Source organism: Arachis ipaensis, chromosome B05, assembly GCF_000816755.2.
Source record: "Arachis ipaensis cultivar K30076 chromosome B05, Araip1.1, whole genome shotgun sequence".
NCBI classification, from domain to species: domain Eukaryota; kingdom Viridiplantae; phylum Streptophyta; class Magnoliopsida; order Fabales; family Fabaceae; genus Arachis; species Arachis ipaensis.
Genome location: NC_029789.2, coordinates 31,371,865 through 31,380,827, shown reverse-complemented (window position 1 = coordinate 31,380,827; position 8,963 = coordinate 31,371,865).

The window sequence follows — 8,963 nt, the reverse complement described above, 5'->3', positions numbered from 1 at the left end:
TATTTTATAATTTTCAAGATCATAAATTTTGAAAAAGGTGAATGCTTTTTTAAAATTTTCACACGTTATTTAATTATTATAATATTAGATCATAAATAGTTTTTTGGGTGACTACAGATAATTAACCATTGTCGATTTTGATTAAAGACAGATCCAAAAGTCAAAATAATAAGTCAACATAACAAATTCAAACCACAGTTTATATATAGTTAGTTTAGATTTTAAATCTTTTTTTATATGAACTAGTTTTTTTTTTAGTTAAAATGACACAGACAAATAAAATCTCTAACTTAAGGTATGATGAAAAGATTATATGGTGAATGCTTGAATAACGAGTTTAATTTATGTGGTGTATAATTAAATGTTTAAGAATATTATTATGTATCAAATAAATTCAACTTCAAGCTTTTTTTTGGAAAAAAAAAGTTTTGCTTTAATATGGGGTTTTCAATTAAAAAAACATGATTCACATGGCAAGTAATTTGGAATCGAAATTTTGCTGAAATAATTATCATATTTATAATTGTGTTATGAATAGTATGGGATTAACACTTCAAAAAGAGTTTTACGTTGTTGAAGAATCAACACATTAAAAAGAGTCTTATAAAACATTAAAACCTTCGACTCCCCCACTATATGAGCTCATTTTTGTGGTGATGGACGGATGGTTCTCCGGAGCCTACGGTTAATGAACTAGCTCATGTGGTGGGAGAGCGCAAAATCTTATAAAGCTCTTTTTCAGGTGTTGGCTCTCTCAGATTTTCTTTTTGGAAAAGTCTAGGGCCAGCAACTTTTTTAAATTCTGCCCAGCATGTAACCAGCAAGGAAAAGTGAGTCATTAGATGAAATTTCACACCAATCTCACACTATTAAAATCATCATTAATGACTATTTGATGGCTACAAATATCAAAAGTTGCTGGCCCCCTAGCACTCCTCTTTTTTTTAAATAAATTTAATTATTTTATTTATCGAAATATATAATTTATAACGTATTTATTAATTTACATCACATAATTTATCTCGTTTATACGATAAACGAGATAATTATGAATGGGTTACACTGTAATTAATTAATACTCAAAAAGAGTACATAAAAATTTTTAAATTAAATTATAGATTAAATTGGATTGATTTAAATTTTAAAAAAAAATTATGTGTTCAAATTCTATGATGAGAATAAATACGATAATTGTGCCAACTCCTACAAATCGAAAGATAGAAATCGTGAAGTTCACTAGGATAAATAAAATAGAGAAAGAATGGAGAGATAACCGTTTCAATTGTGTATCGATTAATTGTTAGGAGATGTTGATAAGGACAAATAAAAGTATAAAACAGAAAAAGAGTGGAAAATAGCTATTTCAATTGTGTGCCAATTGTGAGGAGATCCATTTCAATTCTCTTCCTATAACACCCTAATATTCAAATCCTTATACTCAAGTCATAAGTCAATGATAATAAGGTGATACCACTGTTAAGGTGGATTACAATACATAAATATAGATATAATTGAAAGGAAGTATTAATCGAGGAGTCTGAAAAGAGTGAAAATAAAACCGTGAAGCGTAATACTCACATATCGACAAGAAGATAAAGCGTGAATCAAGAATGATATAAAGATAAAGTCGTAGAGAAGAATAAGAAAAAGACAGAATATAAATATATAACATAAGTAAATAGCCACTAGTCGCGACTCGCAAAATTTAGACCGGCTAGGATACAGAATAAAAACAATTTGACAACATTAGGTCCTATCTCTCCCAAAATATACATAAGGTCTCTATAAGCAGGTTCCAAAAGAGATTAATACATAATATAAGTTCTTCAAAATAAATCCGGAGAGATTCTAACAGAAAGTAAACAAAGTTCAAAGATCTTCCCCATCTCTCAGATGAAACACAGCTCACTGCTGCGCACCAGGACCTGCATATGAAAAACAAGAGATATATATGGAGCCCGACCCATGGGTTTCCAGTATGGTAAAAGTGCCAAATAAATACAATGTACTATAATAAGAATTCACTAAGCATCTTAACTTCACACCTCATCATATCCATCTTATTATTCTCTCTACTCCATAACTTGGCAACTATCTTAAGGGATTTCTAAGTCTAAGTCAACAATTCTCGCCTTTCTTTAACTCTCCAATCAAACAGAATCATAACCAGAACAAACACCAGCCCTCAGCGTCAACCAACACCATCATGAAAGACCTCTCAATTGTACAAACACAAGCAATACAATCAAGTAATACACAAGTAGATTCAAGTAAAACATGTAGCATACAATCATGTAATATGTACAATTAGGCAAACCAGACAACTAAACAAACCCAAACAAATCAAAATATATGCAAATGATGTATGCCTGCCCTATGACCAATGATATCATCTGTCGATTATACAGTCAAAACTGACACATCTGGTAGCTAATCCGGATATTGTCATCTCTACTATTTACTCGCTATATTGCATAGCCTCGCAGGGTGAGTGCCTTGTACACCTCACAGACAGAGGAAACCTCGCAGGGTTGAGTGCCCTATACACCTCGCAAGCAGGATAGCCTGTATTTCTCGTAGGGTTAGTATCCTACCATATCATCATATAACCATTCACGATTTCACCATCATTTTTATTATCTCGCAGATAGAACAACCTGTATCTCTCGCAGGGTGAGTGCCCTGTACACCTCGCAGGCATAAAACTTGTGTCTCTTTTTATAACCATAATAACTAAGGGAAAATTCTCAACCCCAACTCGTCCATCAACCTCAAATCATCGTTAGTCATCTCCATTTTCTCATCTCAATCCATTCTCACTCTCACGTCTCAGCATTTTAGGGATATAGTGCCCGGCACATTATTGTTCCAAGAATATAGTGCCTGGCACACTTTCTTTCAATAACTAACAGGTTCGTTATTCTTCTCCAAGTTCTCAACTCATAAATTCTCATTCTTAGCTTCTCTATCCTCTAATTCACCGGCTCTAGACTCGTATCGAAGTTTATAAAGCTTTAGGAGACCAAAAGAATGATTAAAATACATAAAAACACACTTTTTAAAAAATCTGAGGGTTTCGCGTACGCATGCAGGTGGCTCGCGTACGCATGCAATGAAAACTGGGGGGTGTCGTGTACGCGAGCTTTGGCCGCGTACGCGAGTGGTAAAAACAGCAATGTTTACTTACGTCGCATACCACATTCGCGTACGCGAGTCTTTAATTTCGACACTCCCGCATACGCTTGCCTCCTTCTGGGTACGCAAGGCCACTGGACAGTGCCCAGTGCCCGTGTCGCGTGGCACCTCCGTGTTCACGAGTCTTGCAGAAAAGGTAAAAAGCTATTAAGTGTAAAAGTCAGTTTTTAAACCCAACTTTTAAACCTTTATATCTTTTGGTACAAAATTCATTTTTCAACCATTCTTGAACCGTTGAAAAGATCGATGAATGAATTTTTATAAAATTTTAGTTTTTTAAAATTTTCAACTCCGAGGGCCGAGTTACAACCCATCAAAATTGACCAAAAATTTGTTTTTAACCAAAAGTGGTATTTACCAATCTTTCCAAATGTCCACAAGCCAAAACAGTTTTCACTTATCAAATTGACCACAAACCAACCACATTCACATATTTACACTCAACCAAATTCAAACCTACTTCATCCACACAATTTAACCCAAATCGATCAATTCCACACCTCAATGCCTCAATTCTCATTATTCATAATCATTCCAATTATTCACACATTTAATATCTAAAATCCATTCAATCTCATATATCATCACACCATACAAACACCACTTATATTTCTTACTTTTTTTCAGCCTCCGGCCCAAGATTCACGATCTCCGGTCCAATTCATCAATTGAATATATATAATTCAACACATACTATCATCATTCAAATATGCAAAATCAAACAATACTTATCCAAATCATTATTTTATGTAACATATCATCTATACACATCAATTCTAACAAAACAGACAATTCAAACTTAATCCTATGAGCAATCAACTTAGGAATTCTCATCACACTACACGGTACTTAAATGAAACTTAAACTATACCTTGTTAACGGTGGTTCACACCCACACTTAAGCCTCGTTCACAAAGACACCCACAATAATTGAATTTCCACTTCCAAGCTCACCCAAGAGTTTTACAAGCTAATTCAAGTTCCCAAGAGTACCAAAAATTTACCCAACAACTCTAACACAATCAATATAATACATATGTCAACATAGGATTCATAAATTTGATAAATCACAAGAATTTTGAGGTTTCTTATCTTAACTCATGAAAATTTGGAACGAAACTCACCAATAGCTCATACTAAAGTACCTCTAAACAACCAAAACCACAAAATTTCTCAAAACCCAAAGTCAAAACTTGAAATTGAGAGGAGAATGAAAATTAGGCATGAGTTTTGAAGTTTCATATCACAATACCTAGATAGAACTAAAGATCTTGTTGAGAGCAACGTGTGGCCACAAATGGCTCGTCAATTGGAGCTCTGGATCAAAAGTTATGAAGGATTGAAAGTTTAGGGGAGTTAGGGTTTCTCTCAATCCCTCTCTTCTCGTGCAACTGCACACTCTCAATAATGAGGGTTGTGTTGTGCTTAAAAGGCTTAAATGAAGCTATATATATATTAGGTTTGGGCCCAATTTGAGTCCGGTTTTTAATCAATTTAGCCCGTTGGCCCAATTTTGGGCCAAAACCTTTAAGATTAGCGTTTTAATCCACGCTTTAAATTATTTTTATTTTCCCAAAATAAAATTTAACTTTTTACCCTCTATACTCACAATTAATTTTTTCAATCGCAATATCGGCCAGTCGTAAGCCAGCACTGCCGACTAAAATGCCACTTCGCGTTTTACGCCGAAAACTATATTTTCCAACTTGGAAAAGTCCTCCGAATCCAAAAATCATATTTAAATTATAATTCTAAAATTTTCATCTCCGACAGTCCATATTTAATTAATTAATTATTTATTTAATTTTCGTTAAATTGAGATTTTACATCTTATCCACCTTATTTAAAATTTTATCTTCAAAATTTTCTTTTCTATCTTCATATATGTTCCCTCAAGTTCAACCAAACTCGTACCATCTCATTCTTTATAAAACATCCCTTCCCTTCAAGGGTTCCATCTAAATTAAATCAATCTCAAATCCTTCTCAATCATCTCATACACCAAATAATTTCTCAACACTTTAGTCTAAATCAATCCATTGTAGCCTAAACCACACACTCACACATTCCATTCTTCGATCCTTCATCAATCCTCGAAACAATTTCATATCCCACGTCACTACAACTCTAATGCCACCAATCACCGCGCTTCCATAGCGCAATTCTGATTATTAACCACCAAGAATCCAATCATGCATTCACATCCTATTCGCTTATCGAATCACAAAATCTAGGCTCACTTTTAAGATTTCTCACCCTGGCCTAAATAATGCTTACGCTCACCCAAGAACTCAATCACAATCTCTTAAAAATTCTTAACCTTAACACTCACATTAGCTAATCATTCAAACATATACATCAGTTTTCTAACAATAGTCATAATCTTATTCCTACATAATTGCTCACATCCAAAATATACCAATGCCATTTACAAGTCTTCTCTCTACTCAATCATCAAGATCCAATCAATTCAAGCCTAATTAAACCAATCACTTTCAACTATTCGCCTCCAAGTATTTCACTCAACAATCCAAAATTAACACACCAATCTCATATATCCCACAGCCAAGATTCCCATTTCGAGTACCTCGCTCATGTCCATGAGACGACATTCGAGTTCTGTCCACACTAAACAAGTAACACCAAGGTGATCAATCTCAATATCCCAAGTTAAGTGCTTCAATTTACCAAAGGTATGCTCATTAACTTCATGCTAGACATATTAGTTAGATACCCTAACTAGTACAAGCACGGACTCAGAGTATGCATTGAAGCATAAGTAGTCCATCCCTCAGGCTCACGAGGACGAACTACTCTGATACCATAATGTAACACCATAATATTCAAATCCTTATGCTCGAGTCATAAGTTAATGATAATAAGGTGGTACGACTCTTAATGTCACGGCCCAAAATGAGCCATGATCGGCGCTCAGGAATATAATCCCCAAGCAAGCCTAACCGACTCAAATATAAGTTGAATAAGAAAATTTCAAATATTTTAAATAAATTTACAATGTCTAAAATGAATAATTACATATTGAACAAGGTTAGTCTTACCAAAGAAAAAGAAAATAAGGGATGGAGCATCAGCAGCTCCGGTGACCGGCCGACGTCGACGGTGAAGGACACAATGGAATAGCGGTGGCGGTAGTTCCTCTCCTCTGACAGCGACTCCCACAGCAACACCACAAGCTCTGAAGAAAAGGGAGAGGCAGGGCTCAGCCCCCGGCGGAGTAGAGCAAGGGCAGAACGCGAAGCAGGCAGGCTCAACGGCGAGCTCTGGCGGTGGCAGTTGGTCGACGACGGCGTAACAGCTCCTCCCTCCTCCACATACCTATTTCTCCTTGGTCGACCCTCACGCTTGCCACCACAGCGACGACAATGACGGCAACGGTGTGACTCGACGGCAAAGGTTCCAATTGGCTCCAGAGGCAGGACGGTGCATGACGGTAATGGCGGTACATCTCCATTCTTCTCCGTCGCAATCTCGTGTGCGGGCTCATCTCTCTCTCTCCCGTGACAATGACGTGACTAGACAGTACATCTATAATTCACATGAGACCATATAAACATAATTTCAGTTAGAAGATAATAATTTATATAAATAAGTGAATCAATAAGGGAGTTCTCATACAGAAATCAAATCAAAAGTCCACACTTGGACGGCTCCACCTCTATGGGTAGCTCTTTCCTCTTGTGTGTCCTAACGGAATATCAGATCTAACGTGTGGCCTACACGTTAGGCTAGCAACACCCCTGCTAGCTGGAGTCTGAGTTAGATGCATCTAAGTTAACGTCATAACCGCCGTTAACTACGGTTTTCTAATACGAGCCTCCCAAACCAATTCAAAATATATAATTTCAAATGTAATAAATTCTTCAATCTTGCAAACATATAAGGTATTAAATCAAATCAATTCATACTTTCTCATCGAAATCTCTTTTCAATAATATTTTCTCAATCTTAAGGCATTTCAAACATATTTCACAATTCCAAAGTAAGAACCAACCAAATCTTCAATGCTTCAAAAAATACATATTCAAGTAAAATCAAATATTTTAAAATAATATAAAACTTCATGAAAAAATATATATAGTCTCATAAAACATATAGTCTCATGTACATATTAAAATGAGTTTAACAAGGATAAACATTTAGCTTTAACAAATCAAATATTCAAGCCAAATTAAAATCCTTTGATAATAATCTTATAAATATAATTATAAGTTCAAAGCGCTGTATATCAAAATAATTATAAATGCAAAGCCAAACAATTATAAATGTAAAGCCTACTCACAAATTGGTCCCGAGAGACCGAGGAAACCAAACCAGAGTGCCAAGATAAAATGTGAGAAAGGTTGAAGTAGAATGGAATGAAAGAACACGAAATTCGGACCGAGGTAGTAGCAACAACTTCGATTTCTCACTGCAGCAACCTCAACAACAACCCTAGTATCAATAACATAGAACAACCACAGTAACAATGGCAGCGAATCTAATAGCCTATGGTGGTTTAAAAACTGAGCAAAAACAGAAATAAACATCAAGCAGGATAGGACAGAGTCAATAATAGAGCTTTATGGCAAGACAAGGTAGAACAAGGTTAGTCTTACCAAAGAAAAAGAAAATAAGGGATGGAGCATCAGCAGCTCCGGTGACCGGCCGACGTCGACGGTGAAGGACACAATGGAATAGCGGTGGCGGTAGTTCCTCTCCTCTGACAGCGACTCCCACAGCAACACCACAAGCTCTGAAGAAAAGGGAGAGGCAGGGCTCAGCCCCCGGCGGAGCAGAGCAAGGGCAGAACGCGAAGCAGGCAGGCTCAACGGCGAGCTCTGGCGGTGGCAGTTGCTCGACGACGGCGTAACAGCTCCTCCCTCCTCCACATACCTATTTCTCCTTGGTCGACCCTCACGCTTGCCACCACAGCGACGACAATGACGGCAACGGTGTGACTCGACGGCAAAGGTTCCAATTGGCTCCAGAGGCAGGACGGTACATGACGGTAATGGCGGTACATCTCCATTCTTCTCCGTCGCAATCTCGTGTGCGGGCTCATCTCTCTCTCTCCCGTGACAATGACGCGACAGCGATGCGGCAGCATAACCAAGCCTTGTCGTGCGGTCTCTCTTCTCCCTCCTCTCTTCTCTTCTTCCGTCTCCGTCTCCGTCTCCCTCTGTTTCTTTCTATCTCTTTTCTTTCCTTCTTTGTGGTTCCAGAGAGTGAAAAGCATTGGTGTTAGCGCGTGTGTGTGTTAGGAGAGGGTTAGGGTTTAGAAAAAGGGGTAAAGGGTAGTTTAGGTATCTTCATAAAATTAGGGGGTATATATAAAATGTTTCAAAAAAAAAAAAAAACTTGAGATGTTACATTCTACCCTCCTTAAAAAAATTTTCGCCCTCGAAAATTGATACAGTATAAAAAATGTTATATGCGTTTAGCCTTTTTACCAAACATGAGAAAAAAGTATTATCGGGTGCAAAAATTACAACATAAGTGTGTGTTAAAAAGATGCGGTTGACATTTAACACTCTTGTTCTCTTGATAAGTCAAATACACATGGCGCTTTTCTCTCTGTCCATCACTCTCAAAGTAAATCCGAAAGTCAAATATCAAGACTAACTTTTCAACTTGTACCAAAATCTCCTTAACTTCCTCCTCGAAATACTCTTTCTTCATAATCTTCTTGACGTCGCCATGTCCTAAAACTAACGTATTGCTCGTTGTATCTAGAGATTACACGTTAACCAATAGAATCTCGAGTTTAC